The sequence below is a fragment of the Nuphar pumila genome, chromosome 2, assembly GCF_984573655.1.
Source record: "Nuphar pumila chromosome 2, dmNupPumi1.hap1.1, whole genome shotgun sequence".
Taxonomy (NCBI): Eukaryota; Viridiplantae; Streptophyta; class Magnoliopsida; order Nymphaeales; family Nymphaeaceae; genus Nuphar; species Nuphar pumila.
Window position 1 is genome coordinate 73,081,822 of NC_143250.1, and position 17,339 is coordinate 73,099,160.

At 38.0% G+C, this 17,339-nt stretch overlaps 1 pseudogene; it reads right to left on the minus strand.

The window, feature by feature from the left end:
* Nucleotides 1-1,607: 1,607 nt before the first annotated feature.
* LOC149845754 (glycerol-3-phosphate acyltransferase 1 pseudogene) lies at nucleotides 1,608-3,865 on the minus strand (annotated as a pseudogene).
* Nucleotides 3,866-17,339: the final 13,474 nt, after the last annotated feature.

Sequence of the window (17,339 nt, forward strand, 5' to 3'; positions counted from 1 at the left end):
TATATCCCTAACGATTTGAAACATTTTAGTTAGATTCCAGGAAAGTTTTTGGTACTTACATCCCAATTTTATGCGGTCTCTTTATGATTATTAATGCCCAAAACCAAGTTAAAATCTATATTTTGAGTGTTAACCAGAATTTGTTGAGAAAACCTGGCTTTATAAATGGTTTAGGTTCTAGGAAGTGGGATAGGAGTTAATGCATTTGGCAAAAAGTTGGTCAAACTACCACTTGGTGGCTGTTTGGAACCTGGTAGCTGGGATGGGAATTAATGCATTTGGGATGGGAAGTTGCATTGTATTTACACTAAAGCATGGAATTGACAGCTAGTAGCTGCCAAATCCTGTATTTGGCAGCTGCGCTACTTCCTGAAATGCCACTTCCCATCCCAGCTACTAGTTTCCAAACAGGGCCTTCTTTTCTTTTATTTTTCTTAAACATAGTTTATCCAAAGCTGAGATAGGAAGTGCCATTTGAGGAAGTGGGAACTGTAGCTATGGATCCATTTCTTTAGGACCAAATTCCCCATCGCAAATGCATAAGCACCCATCCCAGCTACCAGTTTCCAATCGACCACCACAAGGAAGTTTGACCAAGTTTTTGCCAAATGCATTAACTCCTATCCCAGCTCTAGTTTCCAAACAGGACCTTACAACCATTTTAATGTTGTTGTTATTCCACCTTTAAAAGGAGTACCTACTCCCACCCAATAGAAGCTTTAGATTGTCAAAATTTCTTAATTTTTTTAGTTGATCAGACCTTATAGAAATGATTTATAAGCATTATTTAGTAGAAAATAAGTTTTGGGTCATGTGATTTATGTGTATGTTTTTAAGACATTTAAAAAATCAATGGCTCACAATGTATCAAAATTTCACAACTTGAAAAATTCTATTTTTATGTCAAAATTAGACATGATCCAAAGCATGATTCTTATCAAACAAACTATGTTGAGTACAACCATACGGTTTAATTGAGAAGATACAAAACCTACAACCATGATTTCTAGTATGTGAAAACTATACTAATTAAGTGTTTAAATATGCGTGTTTAACAATGTGAGTGTCAGAAATACAAAACCAAGCTGATTCCGCTTAATTTTAAATATTTTGAAAATTGGTTCAGTGACACGTGTCTTCTGTTGGTTAAATTTTGCCTATTCAGTTCCATTCAGTTTAGAATAAAAACCGGACGATTCCCTACTCGTTTTGAAAATCAATTTAAGGCCATTTTGAAAAAAGATTCAGGGCCGATACTGATTTGAATATATAATGGTCCTTATCATCTCGGAACTGTCGTTTAAGGAGGAGGTTAACTCTTACAACCTACAAAGCAAAAACATATAGACAGCTCCACACCCACATTTCACTGCCCACAATTTCTCATTTTGATACATAAAAGTACTTCAGCCAGAATCAAAATTATAATTTTCAGTAATAAAGGATAGAAATACACGTCCTTAAATTTAGTCAGACAAATATTAAAAAAATATTACAAAAGTAACAATATATAAAGCTTTTTGAGGGTACATTTTCAGTTCAAGAAGAGTTGAAATTATTTCTATGCATGTCTCATTTTCTTCTATCCTTATTCAACCTTCTTGGGATCACTTCTTGGGATTGTCATTGGTTTGAACTATCCCTTCATTTCCAGCCAGCATCATGTATTTTTCCTTCCTTGTCAGCGTTGTGCATTCAAAATGCAATGCTTCTGCAAGCATCTTCTGCACATAGTTGGCCACCTCATATCTGGATTTATGACCCCCATTGCATGTGAGATCTTGCGGCAGTTTGTAAAAGATCTCTATGCAATATGTAGGGAAAGGGTTCATGAAGAAGAAAAAGGGGTCTAAACACTTGAGCCCACTAGCTGTAGTGCCATAAAACATGTTCACAGAGACATTTATTGCCACAGGAACCATTTCATCTGTCAACTCAGCAAAAAGTGGGCTGAATCTCAACAAGTAGGGCTCCCTACATGTAGTTCCCTCTGGGCACACTGCTAGGTCACCCTTGCTCAGCATGTCCTTCATTTTCTCCCCATCTTTCACTCTATCCCTTGTCAATCTAACTGTTTTTATTGGTGCCAAGATTTCTGATAACCTGCTCAGACTGTAGGTGACTGCAGTGATTGGCCTCTTGAGTGCAACTGAGAGGAAGATTGGGTCCAGGAGTGTCCTGTGAGTACAAACATACAACACCCCATTTTTTCTACTGCTTGAATGGGTGGCTGAATTGTGGACCTTCAGCTTGAGACTTAAACCGGACAGTGAAGCTACAAACACGGCTATGTTGAATGGTAAAAGCACGCCAGCCAGGATTCTGAAAATGGCTAGGAGGAAGCCAAATGGGAGCCACATGAACATGACTAGAGTGGCAAGAGAGGTTGGTCTAAAGGCAAGCCTACCATCATGGAATATCAATGGCTTTGGATACATCTCTCTGGGAAGCACAGCGGTTCTGCTCTTCTGTGATCCACCCACCATATAAGCCTCCTGTGAGACAAATAAATGTGAAAATAAGATTTAACGGTGCCTGATTGGCAAGAATTTATTCAAGCTCAGCTCTATTTGACAGAACTGTCTCTCTCTCTCTCTCTCTCTCTCTCTCTCTCTCTCTCTCTCTCTCTCTATATATATATATATATATATATATATATATATATATATATATATATATATATATATATATATACGCGCTTGGGCGTAATAGTAGATGCCCAATCATCGGATTGCGTGAAATCACGGTAAAGGGTGATTTAACCGCAGATAAATCACCAGCGGCGCTCCTTCGTTCATTGTAACAGTGGACGAGAAGGCCTCTCTCTCTCTCTCTCTCTATATATATATATATATATATATATATAGAGAGAGAGAGAGAGAGAGAGCAGAACTATAAAAAGGTATATAAGAACAAACTTGAACGGACTGGTTCAGAAGGATACAATTGCAGGTTTATTTCCCTTAATTAATAGATCTAAAGGAGTTAAATAAATTATTAGGAACCCTAAATTTTCATGGTTTTGAACTGCCTCTCTCTCTCTCTCAAACACACGAAATGGACATGCATGCCTGTGCACATGTATACAGAATAAAATTGAAAAAACAAGCAAGAAACAATGAAGAAAAGGCAGCTTTTGAACTTATAGTACCTTGCAGCAGGAGAGCCAATGATAGTTACCAGCCTTGATGTTCTCAAGACCAACATCAGCCTTCTTTTCACCAAACAAATTCTTGAGAATCACCACCATTTTACTTAGTCCACCACCCCTCTGTATCAAACCACTGTAATATCCTCCAACCACATTCAGCTCACTACCGACCACAAGATCCACACCTAAATACTCCATCAAGAACCCTTCAATCATCACCCTTGGCATGCCACTGAAGACCACCTTCCTCTTAGCACTCATCAACACTTGGAAACCCTCCAAGTCCACATCCTCCAAGAAAAACTTTGGCAACACAGACCTCCCCAAGTTGAAGCATTCCTTCTTTATCCCACAAAAGCTAACAAGCACCATCACCTTCAAACGGAGCTCTTCACTGAGAAGGCCAAGAAAAGGGGAGGTGAGAAGCAGGAGGAGGGCTCTTAGGAAGCCTCCTCCTTCAAAGGCAACAAGCATGAAGTAAGGGAAGGTTGAGTTTGATCTCAAGAGTGAACTGTCAAGATGGCAAAGCATGGTCTTGTTGGAGATGTCATCAATTGGGCATTTGGTGTGAGAAGGGCAGTTGGGGAATGAGGTATTGATGCCTCTGGCAGAAACAGAACGTAGGTATCTTAGTTTTCTCAAGGGAAAGAGTGGCAGCCTCAGGGCTGTAAGGATGGAATGAAGAAACACAGAGAACATCAGATTAGCAGCCATCCTGAGCAACTCTCTCCCTCTTTCTTTCTCTAAGGGAAAGAAAGAACAGGTCTTTCACCTTCTTCTTCACCTTGACTTCTCTCTTTGATGAGAAGGATTTGGAGTTATGGTCCTTTTTTATATTGAGAGCCAGACGTGCTTAATCTTGAATTTCGTTGCATGAATTTATTTCGAGTAGGAGAATAAAAAATATTGTTGGCTTAGCCCAAGAGGAGAGGCTTCCCTCCACCCTCTTGGAAACTATGACTTCGAAAAGTAGAAGTATGAGCACAATAAAAATGCCCCATATCCAAGTCTTTACTACATCTAGAAAGCTAATATGAGATTTTACCACTTTAGGGGAGATTTTGAGAAACGGTATAAGGTTATCATGGGTTGGCCTCAAACAATCCCCACCATTGATGGAGACATTCAGATCAATGTTATCAGTATCGGAATCGGACCTGCATATCGATGCTTAAGTGTATTGTTACGAATCGGCCAAAAAATAATTAAAAAATATTATGTGTCAATCAGAACATGGCACGTGTTAAAATCATTAAAATAATATCAAAATTAAATTTAAGTTATTTTTATATTTATTAAAAATAACCGATTCAGGTCAGTATCATATCGATTTTCTGGCAATACGATACGTATCGGCATATACAGGCCGATCTGCACCAATATTGTCGGTATCCAGAAAAACAGATAAAATGGAACGATCCATTATGGAGGATGCATGATGAAAATGCCTGAGATTATCTCATTAATCTAGATATAAGTGGAGTCTTTCCCTTCTGATTACGAGACATTGCAGACTACACACTAACTATGTTGCATTCAGTGCTTCATTTTAATATTCTTTTCCTTTTTTTGGGTAACAATGTTATAATAACCTTGCCTAGAAAAATCCTGCTTGTTGATGTTTTGATATAAGTTTGCATCAGATTCAGAAGCCATGGCTTCCAGCACCAACCTGTAGCCTTGCTATGCATCTAGATCTCAACAAATATAATATGGGTGGTGATAGAAGGATCTGCCTATCTAGTAGGGGCAACTCATGAATGTCACAAAGTTGACCTCATGTCACAAGTTCAAAACCCACAGATGCACATCCTTAGTCAGAGGCCTGAAGTTGGGTGTACTCCTTGGTGGGCAAGGGTATCCTTGAGTTTTATACCAATAAACACGACGAGCAAAGGGTTTTTTTTCATGATTATTAAAAAGAAAAAAGAAAAAAAAATACATGGATGGGTTACGTCAAGTCTACACTTAATTTCATGGCCGATTTGGTTATACTCATCCCCCATCTTCATAACCTTTTGAGATCTTATTGATGGAAGTTGTTTTGATCAAATCCCACCTCATATATGGATTTAACATGGTTGATTTATCAAGAATCTACCCTTAGATCGTACCCTTTTAAGGAAAAATATGAATTTTTAAATCTCAAAATTATGAGTTTTCTCAGTCATTGATTTTTGAATTACCAAAAAATCCTGCAAACAAATTGGATTTTGACATTCTAATGTTGGCCTTTAATTACTAAATGGACAATGTAGAACATATTTATGGAGTCCGATTTGATCTAAACAGCTTGCATCAATGAAATTCTAAAGAGGGGTATGAAGATAGGGATGAGTGGAACCAGACAAAGCCATACATATTCTTTATTGGGATAAACCTTTTCTATGCAAAACATGTTAGACAATGGGTACATTGGGTCTAAGACCGGCCTAACTGAATTCAAGTCCGGGTCTACAATTCCAGCTTCCAACATTCATTAAGGTTAGGTCTAAACATGGTGGGTGAGCATTGTCTGATTTGTTTTGGATCCAATGAATGCTGTTGAGTGCTTACGTACATCAAAAGCAAAGCACCCCCATTTACATGTGCCAGGCAATTTGTGTTCGAATCCAGCTGCCTTGACCAAAAGTACAAACTTCTCAAATATATGAGAGCAATCCAAACCAATGTTGTCAGTATCGGGCCTTGTATCGTTTGGCCAACATTTCAGGTGATTCGGGCAGATATACCGATACTCAAGTAAATCATTCTGAAATCTGCCAAAAAATTAATAAAAAATATTATCTGTCAATCAGAACGTGACACATGTTAAGGCTATTAAAATAATATTAGAAAATAATTTTAAGTAATTTTTATATTTATTAAAAATAGCCTAATTCAGGGGTGAAGCGTATCAATTTTCTACCGATAAGTAACACACCGATACTGACAACATTGATCCAGTCTAAATAGATTAAACCAAGCAAAGCCACACATCCGGACTTAAATTGGTAGCCTAGCAGATTAACTTTGATTGCATGGGTTAGCTCAAAACATGTTGCCATCTATTAGACACATAAGTGGCCCCAAGTGAGGGAGCTTAAATTGTAATACAGTGTTATATAGAATTAAATGGTTAGATGTGATTGGTTTTCATAGTCTTAGTGCACTCCAGCGATAGCGCCAGCGTAAAGTTTCTTTTACTGACGCAAAAGGTGCGTCAAAAAAGGTCTTTTTTTTTCTAACGTAGAAAGTAAGGAGCCAGCGTAAAGTTTTTTTTAAACGTAGAAAGTAACGTTGCGCCAGCAAAACTTTGGTTTCTTCCCAAAAAAGTTTTGGCCCGCCATTAACGAGGTTCCCTCTCTCTGTGAAATTTTCACTTTATTCTTTTTCTTTTTTGTTTTCCTGGCTCGAGGAAGAATAAGTAAAACATTTCTTCTCGAGCAAGATTGCAAGGGCGAGAGGAAGAGGAGGAGGAGGAAAGTTGACGATTTAGTCTTTTTGTGCGTGTGAATCCCTATGTCACTCTCTTTGCTCGGTTCGCGTTCCGCCGGGGCCAGATCTTCGAAGACTCTAACGGAAAAGGCGTCTCCTCATTGCTCGAGTGTCTGTGAGAGAGAAGAAGAGAGACGGAGGGAGATAGACGTAGCTGAGAGGAAGCGAATCAGACATAGCTGATGGTGCCTTATTCTTTGGTTTTCCTGGATCTTCAGGGAGAATTTGTGGTGATCGTACTGTTTTCTGAGCTCGATGATGCCTTCTGAATCGTCTCCGGCGCTCTTCCTCTGAAGATCCTTCCAGCTTCGTATTTCCTTTGGAAAAGTTTCGGTCCTCTTCTGAATTCCCGCTCTTCTTGTCGAAATCTTGCTTTTCGTGGAAATCTTGGAAATTTGTCTCATCTATGGTTATTTCTCTTTTTTTCTCTGCATCTGATGAGCAATTAGCAGTTTTATCGTGAAATTTCAACATTCCATCGTAAATCCCGTGCTTTTCCTCTTTACAGCGCTCTGCATTTCCTATTTCGTTGTGCCTCCAACCCGCTGCTGCCATTGCCTGCATCCCTTCAGCAACGCCAAGCACCAGTGAAGCACTGAACCTCCTACGGCATATGATCGGTGGTCTTGTGACCTTCTTTGTGTTGCTTCTTCTCCAGATCTATACAGAATAAACTTGAAACAAGTTAGTGTTTACTGTCTGCTACTTTAATTTATGTTATCGTGTCTCACTTTTCTGTGCAAGTATGATATTTTATACCTTGGCTTTTTTTCTGGAATGGTGCATTACTGTGACAGTGAAGCAGTTTGATAGACTTCAATGGAATGTTTGCTTGTGTGTTATGTTGTTGCAGATTTGCACTACCCTTCTGGCTTGGGGGGGTGGGGGTTGTGTTTGTATTGGAGTTGCCGTTTTTTTTTAGCATAATATTCCCCTTCTGTCTGTTATTGAATCTGTTAGTATTATCTGATAATAAGCCTTTACTGTTAGTATTATCTGATAATAGCCCTTTATTGTAGCTTATGAAGAATTCCTGCCTTCAAGGTATCATAAAAGCCTGGATGGAAATCAGGGTTTTCTGGAAAAATGAGTATATTTGGAACAATATATTTTTGTAGAGCTTTATTTTTTCATGGATGCATGAATTTGCTGAAGGATCCATGTTACTGATTCAGTCTTGAAAACATCCTGGAAAAGAGTACATATCCTTGCATTAGCATTTATCTAGTATCTGAAAGTGAATTGCAGTTTTGACTGAGAGGGAAATCTCAGATAACGTGTATCTAAAACCATATTGTACTGAGGCGCTTAGAACAAAGCATTATCTGAAATTGCTCATTCATTTTTTAGCACTCAATCCACAACCGACTTTAGGTTCTTTGCATGCCCAATATTGCTCGCACTAACTCCATATCTTAACTACATGAACATTGATTGCATAAATGACCTCTTGAATGCAGATACTGCTCATGGACCTAATGCAATTGCATTAAAAATAATCTGTGATGAAACCATGGATCCTCAGGATTGGGAGATCCTTTTCTATTCCCCATAATTTCCCTTTTGCAGTTATTTTCCTTTTCCACCTTTTTCAATTTCTAACATTTTTCTGACATTCATGTAAAAGCTTTTCATGTGTATGGTTACTAGATTTCAAAAGGAATTGATCCTCCTCCATTTTTTTCTTTTTTTAATTTCATGAGTTTCCTTGGGTTGTTAGGATTAAACTTCATGGTATTTCTTGAAGGCATTGACTATTTATATTGATTTTCTATTCTATGGGTAGCCCTTCTCGGAAATTTGTGGATTTTCTAATGTTTCTCATTTTCTGAAATTCATGAGGTATTCCAATATTTTCCGATAACCCTGCTAGAGGTATTATTGTTGCTTCATAGATTTCTCCTTTTAAGTCAAAGTTTAAGATAAATGAAAACTAGAAGTTTTTTATAGTTTATTAATTGAATTGTTTTTATTTGAATTAGAGGTTTACAATAATGAAACTTGGAGGCGTATAGATATGTCTATTACTGTGCTGGTTTGAACAAAATGAGAATGTTGAGAATTTGGTTTACATAGCTATGCCATATGCATCTGTTTTTGGTTTGCATAGCCATGGGCTTGGATGAATGTTCTTGTTCTCCATTATAGCTCCTCAGGACCTTACAAAAAATTTTTTGCAGAAGTGCATCCTGTTGCCCTTCTTTCTAATGAATTGCCATGGTGTTGATTCCTTTGGTGACATATTTGTGAATTAATTGTCTTGAGGCATAATGAGATGCTTAAATGGCATATTGTGTATGCATACATGTAGTCATTTTTGTGATGGTGAATGATTTACTTTTGGACAAACATGATTTTGCATTTATGAGAACTGTTTATGATATGCTTACAAACGCATATAGAGGTAAATCTTTTTCTTTTTCTTTCTGCCTCTACAATTTCAGCTTATAAACGCATGGACAAACATGATTTTTCATAGAGGTACTTGCATTATGATCTATAAAGTTTCTCATGATTAGTTTTGGAAACTTACTCTTCAGATATTATGCCAGGTTGTTTTATATATATATATATATATATATATATATATATATATATATATATATATATATATTATTTGTTCATCTCTAAGTGAAGGAATTTCATGGATGGTCACCGCAGTTGAAGATTTTGCTGCCTCACACCTAAAATTGACGGTGAGTTAAATCCTAGTTAAAGATAAGTAGATTTTGTTTCCTTGATATCTTTACTTGTAGTTAAAGATTAAAATTGTAGGAATATAGAAAATAGTTAGTCTATACAACAACAACAACTACGCCTTCATCCCAAAACAATTGGGGTCAGCGATATGAACCAAAAAAGAAATTCATTTTGGGTCTTCCACATGAATCATTGCAATCTTGATGTTTTGCTTATAACTTGCTTTCCTCTGATAGGCTCAGCACAGTTATACGCATGGGGGTCACAGCGGCTGCCTACATCCTTACCCTTTTTGCAGAATGTATACCTCCTAGTTCAAGCTGGTATGTTTTCTTTTTTTGCTTTTGGTTTGCTATATTTTTCTAGTTATTATTTGGATTTCGAAATAGATTTCTACTCTCACCTTTAAATGTATCAGCAGTGACCCTCATTTTCGGGTCACTCTGCCATTTCAGTTAAGACAAGCTCTCTAACTGAGAAATTTGGTTGGAATTGTTATTCACTTTGCTTTTTGCAGCTTGTCTAATTTTCTATACTTTTATGGGATGTGTGGTGTCGTCAAAGGATAGGGATGGCAGTGGACCGGGGGACAATGGGGCCCCGCCTCGCCCTGTTTGGACCGGGGATGAAGGGCATGAAACGGGGATGGACTTATGCTTTCCCCCACCCCCCCTGTCCCCGTCTCAATCCCCACCTTTCCCCGCTCCACCCCATCCCCAATCCTTTAAGGGATGACTATAGACCGAGGGGAAATGGGGCCCCGCCCCGCCTCACCCCCATTTGGACTGGGGATGGAGGTTAAAATCCATTCCCGTGCGGGGATGGAGGCGGGGATGAAGGTTCAGATTTTGAAACAGGGCGGAGGTGGAGACCTTGTTCCCCGTCCCGGTCCACTGCCATCCCTAGTCAAGGAGTTTCTGCTTCAGAGATACTTCAACAAGGTAATCTTGACTAGTCAAGGAGTTTCTGGTTGCATTATGGTTAATTCTGAACTTCCTGTTACCGTTGCAGGAGGTTCGTGGTGGGGCAAATGTTACCGAGTCAGAGACATTGTTCTGGCATGCAGAAGGGTAATTGACATTTTATTGCCCTTTTTAAGGCATGATAAGATAAAATCCTAGTCATATCTCGCTTACAAAAGACTATGGTCAGCGCGCTTTAGCTCCTGTTTAACACTAGCACGGACCCATTACTCTCTCTCTCTCTCTCTCTCTCTCTCTCTATATATATATATATATATATATATATATTGCCACAGTATCCAAACGACTTAGGTTTTTCCCTTAATTTTTAGCTTTTTGGTTTTTGATAAATTCTGACTTGTATATACACGGTCTGTTTTCAGGGCTTGATAAATCTAATTTCATGGTTGTATTCAACATGGTCAAAGTAGTAGTAGTTAGATCATATTTTTTCAACGTAAAAATATATTTTTTGATAATTGAAAATGCAATACATTATAGACCACTGATTTTTCAAGCCACGAAATATCTGGCATACAGGTCCATAAAACATGATTCAATAACTAATTTCTACTAAATCATGTTTGGATGGCATAAAAAATAAAGTATAAAAGGTTTTTGCTATGGATTTAAAAGCCACAATACTACCAAACGTGATTCAATCCTCAAATTTAGGGCGACACGTTGGCCTTTCACTGTTGCATGGTATAGGTGTGAGCATCCGACCGAGAACACGGATCCCATCCTTTGAAATAGGATAGGATGGGTTTCATCATACATTCAATCCTAACCATCTGGCCGTTGATTGGATGGCTGGGATTGAATGTATGATAGAACCCGAACCCATCCTATTTTAAATGATGGGATCCGTGTTCTGTCAACCAACAAAACTATGGGTGTCAACGGGTCGGGTTGGTTTGGACCTAAGTGGAATCAAACTTGGATCAAATTTTTGGGTATGGTATCGGTCCGAACCTGAGTCTAATCGGGTCTATTATAAGAAAAACCATACCAGGACCCAATAAGAACTACATGAACCAAACCTGGGCCATACCTGATAAAACCATATTTGTTTTATCATTTCTACATTGAAAATTTGTGGGTCTTAATTAGAACTCGGTCGGGTCCGGGTCTGATATAGAATTTCACAAACTATACCCGGGCTTATGTATTAATTGGACTTTCAAGTCCAGACCCTGGTCTTAATTGGCTCTTGTTATTTATCACCATACCCAGACCCTATAAAGTTTGGTGATAAATCCACAATAGACCTATTATCTAAATCCAACAGCCTCTGCCTCACATGTCTTTCATTTGAATGTGTTACACAGCATCGTGAGCACCCTCTTTTCAGCTACGTGAGGTTATCTATTTATTCTAATATAGGGTCTTAATTATATGATAATGCATTAGAGTTAGAGCGTAGGAGGTGTTCCATTAAGGTATGTTTGATGCACCGTTCCCAACGTGATTCGGACAAAAATTACGTTATGAACGGCGATTTTCAACAAACGTTGGATGTGACGGACGACGTTCCGCGCGTCTGCCATGTTCTTATACGTATGTTATTTTCGTTCCACCCTCCCCCCTGTTACAAAAATAACAAGAACGAAAGGAATGAAATTTTCTTGACGGGCGCTAAACCATCTTGCACGCCCGACACTCTCTCTCCCCCTCCTGTGTAGCGGCCAGAGGGGCAGCGGTGGAGGGTGGCAGTGATGTTTCCGGCGGATATCAATCAGCCCTGACGATGGTGCTTATCGCCAAGGTGTCGAAGGAGGCGGAGGATGAAGATGGGGATGCAGTTTTGGAGGATGGGGAGGATGGTGTTTCTGTTGAACCAGGGTTTTTGGGGTCGGGTTGAGGTGGTAGGTGTTGGGGAAGAGGGGAATTTGTGTTTGAAGAAAGTGGGGGGATTGGGGAAGATTGGTGTTGCGGAGGTTGGGGTTTTGGGTGGTGATGAAAAATCTGATTTTGGGAGTGACCCAGTTGGTGAAACTATCGGTTCGAAGGGATTGGCCTTGTGGAGGTGGAGAAGGCTGAAGTGCCGCAAGAATTTGGGGCCAAACCAACTGTTGGTGCCCAGGTATTGAAGGGAGTTGGAGGTTCGGAGGTTGTGGGTGATGTGTAGAAGCAGGAAACCAACGATTCTCAGGATGCGCGTAGTGGCCCACACTTTTTCTCCCTTATACCAAATGTTACTAGCAGACTTATGAACAAGCTTGTTGATTTTGTTCCTATAGATCAAGCTTATGACTATGAGAAAAATAGGCCTCCACATAGAATTTCTTGCCCCACTTTGGTCCTAGAGTTGGAGCTTGTTGGGAGAAAAAAGAAAAGAACACTAAAGAGTTAGCTTTCTGGGTGGATCTTATGCAGAAACAATTGCAATGAGCTATTGACAGGGAAAGAATATGGTCAAGACTCACAACATGTGAAAGTATTGAGGTTAGATATCTTGATTTTCTCGAGGAAATCTTGTTCTTGTTTCTTTATTTTATCGTTGAATTCAGGTTGTCCTTATTGGGACATCTATAGTCAGCAGTTCCTGTATGTTTTTACCAATGTTTGGATTCTTCATTGCACTAGGAAGGAGTACCCAATCCTTTTTGTCAACTAATGGTGTTGATATGAAGGATGATTCTGTTGAAAATTTCATAAGGTTTTGTTTAATTTTTGACAGACTTTGTTGTGTGATTTTGCCTTTGAATTGCATTGGTGTTGCTTCTTTCTTGGTGAATAATTCAATATTGTTCTCATGGCTATTCTAGGTATCTAATAGGTGGAAGTGTGTTACATTTTTTTAATAATAAAAATTATGATATTATTTTTCCCATTAGGTGGTTTGTGAAGAATTAGAGTGGCTTCGCTTCTATTCAAATAGTTCAGGCAATGAGTCATATCAAGCACTTGCAAAGGTCTGTTTATAGTTCCTTGCATAAGTGCAATCAGGTCTTTTTCAGTTGGATGTTGTTGCTTAACCTTCTCTGTATGATTTGTTTTAGAACATGTGAACTTTAGTATCTGCTACATGTCTGACTTTTAGAATTGGCAGGCTATGCTTTTTATGAAATTTACTAGTCAAAATTTTGAGAGTTTCAAGTCTAAATATCATGCTACTGCTGGGGAGTACAAAGGAAAGGGTGGGAGTTTCTTGCTTGGTGATGTTGAGACTAGCCAAGGGGCTTTTCAGGTGTTCTAGCTACAATGATATGAAATTTGTATGACTTGCACGTGACCTTGATATATAAATGAAGGATGAGAAAATGTTCAGTGTTGGGATTTCACTTAGGACTAATGTTGGTGTTAGCTTGTGTCAGTTTTGATCTTTTGTGTGTACTTGAAGTCTCTTCTAGCTTTTCTTGATAATATAATTCACACTGGAGTTGATATCTCTGGTATTTTGCTATTTGATACTTTGTATGGCCATGAATTGAATTTGCATGGACTGTGTGAGTTGCAGGGAACTTGCATTTCTCCATCATGTGGTAGGTGTGGTTGAGCTCTTGCAGTTTTTTTATACATTAGTAGGCTTTTCTAAAGTAATACATCATGAAATTTAAACTACATGACCAGCTCCCCTATATCTTTAATTGCTCCTTGATTTTTATCATTTATTAGAGATCTTTGATTTGTTATCATGTTACTTATTGTAATTTGGTTTGAGATCTAGAAGTTCATGGTGTCTAATTTGAATTTTGGTTTTAGAATCTAGAGTTTCAATTGACTTGGAACTTAGCCTGCAGACTTAATTGGCCCAATTAATTCTTGGCCTGCAGACTTGGGATTGTAGACTCACTTAGGCCTTCCAGTACACAGCCTAGTCACCTGAGTCTCGATTTGAGTTTTGATCTAGTTGGGCAAGTAGCCAAGCCTAAGGTGATTTGATCACGTCTGTAGCTTTGCTTGGTCAAGCTACATAAGACTTTAGTTTCATAGGCTTAGTTGGAAGTCAATCTGTGCTAAGTCCCAGTCATTAATCAACCTCTATTTCTTTAGAGTCCAGATTTTTTCATTTGTCAAAATTCAAAAGTCGGTAGCTATGTTTAGTAAGTTGCTTTTGATTATTTTGGAGCCATGTCTAACTAAAGTTGTGGATTTTTTTATTTTTCATGTTATCCTAGTTATGGAGTGACTTATGTCAACTTGTAGATTTTGTTTTGCAGGTAATGGACAAAAGTAATTTCAAGATTGTTACTGATGAGAAAATAGAGGTTGTCCGCTTTGGGAAATATCTTTTGAATCTTCCCATTTCAGTTGATGAATCAAAGGTATATTTCCTGTCCATTTTCATTGCCTATATATCTATACCATTGTTTTTTTAATCATCACCATCTCTCTCTCTCTCTCTCTCTCTCTCTCTCTTATTTTCTCAATGCTGAGTATTTGTTGGATCTTTTGGGCATAAGTGCAATCAGGTCTTTTTCGTGTGATTTGTGTTAGAACATGTGAACTTCATTATCTGCTATATGTCTGACTTTTGGAATTGGCAGGCTATGCTCTTTATGAATTTCACTAATCAAAATTTTGAGAGTTTCAAGTCTAAATATCATGCTACTGCTGGGGAGTACAAAGGAAAGGGTGGGAGTTTCTTGCTTGGTGATGTTGAGATTAGTCAAAGGGCTTTTCGGGTGGTCATCCTTCTTATCATGTTTCTCTGAGATTATACACAATTTTATGCTCTATTTCTATGTTGTGGCTTTTTTCCTGTGTAGAACACATATTGATAATTTTCTTTAAACAATACTTTGGTCTTAAAGAAGATCAAGTTTCAATTATGGTCATACAAAATGTGGATGTTGAGAAGTTTCTCAAGGCCAAAGTAGAACTTAATGCTTAATGCTTGCTCATTTGTCTCAAATTTTTAAGGTATAGCTTAATCTGCTGCAGCTTTTGCTTAGAGAGCTCATTGAATAGTTCTAAGGTTAGAGGGAAGGTTCTGGTTTGTCGAACATTGAAAAGTTTACTTGTTTCAAACATTATCAATTGTTAAGATGTACCAAGTTTTTGATAGAGATGTTTTCATTTGACTAATTTTCAACTTCTTTGATGATTAATAAAACTTATAATTTCTAGCATTATGGATTTTTTCACGATTGCTTTGTTATTAAGGCTAAATGTTGTTGATGACAATCTTGTGCTGCTATAAACAAATTTGAAAATCATATACGGGGCAAAAACCAATTTGATATTCATATTCGGGGCAAAATCCAATTAGAGATCCAAATTTGGGGCAAAAATCTAATTTGAGATTCATATTCGGGGCCAAAATTCAATTTGAAATCCATATTCGAGGCAAAAATACATATTCATGGCAAATATTCAATTCGAGATCCATATTTTGAGGCAATAATCTATATTTGGAGCAAAAATCCAATTCGAGATCCATATTCAAGGCAAAAATCCAATTTGAGATCCATATTCGAGGCAAAAATACATATTCAGGGCAAATATCTAATTCGAGATCCATATTTTGATACAAAAATCCATATTTGTGGCAAAAATCTATATTCGGGACAAAAATCTCATTTGAAATCCATATTTGGAGCAAAAATCCAATTTCGAATCCATATTTAGGGCAAATATTCATGATTTTAGATATAATTTCATAATTGGATCTATATTCTGGCAAAAAAACATAATAAACTTGTTAAAACATGTAAAATGGTGGATGGACTAGGTTATACGATCCAAAATGAAATAATTTAACCCATTATCTATGACGATTCAAGTTGTTTGTACATCATCATCAAACAACGGACATTTGAAACATAACATTGAGTACGGTCAAAACAAACGTTGGACTTGGAACAGTTGTTACAGAACGAAAATAACCAATGTTTTGTTCCGTTCTTTTTGTTCATTTTGTCCAACCATGGACAATAAATTCCTTTTTTGCTTCTAAAAAAGCTCTTGCTTGCAATCCATGGTTAAACAAGTCCACAAAAAGAGCAGTAGCTATTTCCAAATAAATCCATGATTCAAGCCACCACTAGATTGTTGCTACATATGCAAAATCTTCTTGCATACTTAAGTTTCTTTAGATAAATAGGAAAAACCCCACCTCGCTCAGTCACAAATTCATTGGTGTAAAAACCCCACCTCGCTCAGTCACAAATTCATTGGTGTAAAAACCCCAAGTACCCCTCAGGGACAGGTTGGGCGTGAAATCCAAATTAGGAAACACACACACACAGAGAGAGAGAGAGAGGTCTTTGGGGGAGGCATAGCATTGGGGATTTCAGGGTCAGGGTGGTCTCTTGCCCATGGCCATTATGTGCTCCACCACTGGTAACGCAGCATGAGGTACATTTAATTTCTGCCACGCTGCAAGGGACGTGCACTCTTTCTTGGATTTTAAACTTGTAACCATACTGGAGTTAACTACAAGCATGAGTCACTTGACAGTGAAATCTCGTGATTCTCCCAGTCCCAGCATGGCAACTTTGTAAAACTCAGCACTGATCTCGACATCCAAATGTTTATAAAAATAAGAGCAAGTCCAGCGACCTTGGACAAAAAACTGTCCAAAGCTATATCACAAAGATTTGAATTTTTTTTGCAAGAGAACATGGATTTTTAATTGTTTTTTTTTAATCAATACAAAACCAGTTTTTTTTTTGAAATGCAAGCTGAGGATAGGCAGATCCCCACCAGTTATTATTCAACTTACCACTGGGGTTCGAACCTGCAACGTCACACTACAAGGAGATGGGTACTGACAGCTCCTACAATCCACGTGGAACTCACATTGGCAATACAAAAACATTTTTTAATATATTAATATTTTTAAAAAATATATTGAAATGTTATTAAAAATATTAAATAATATAAAATTAATATATGTACGTGTAAGTGTCCATGTCATCGTGTCAGAGTTTGTGAGTTGTGTCATAGGGACAAGCAATCGAAATGTGGCATGTTAATGTGACATAGGTCCCTGGGGACAAAGGGTAAGCCCACCCAGTTTTACATTGCTAGGACAACGAAGACAAGCAAAGCCAATGCAGACAGTACTAGTACCTCAAAGCATTCTGGCCATTCATTTT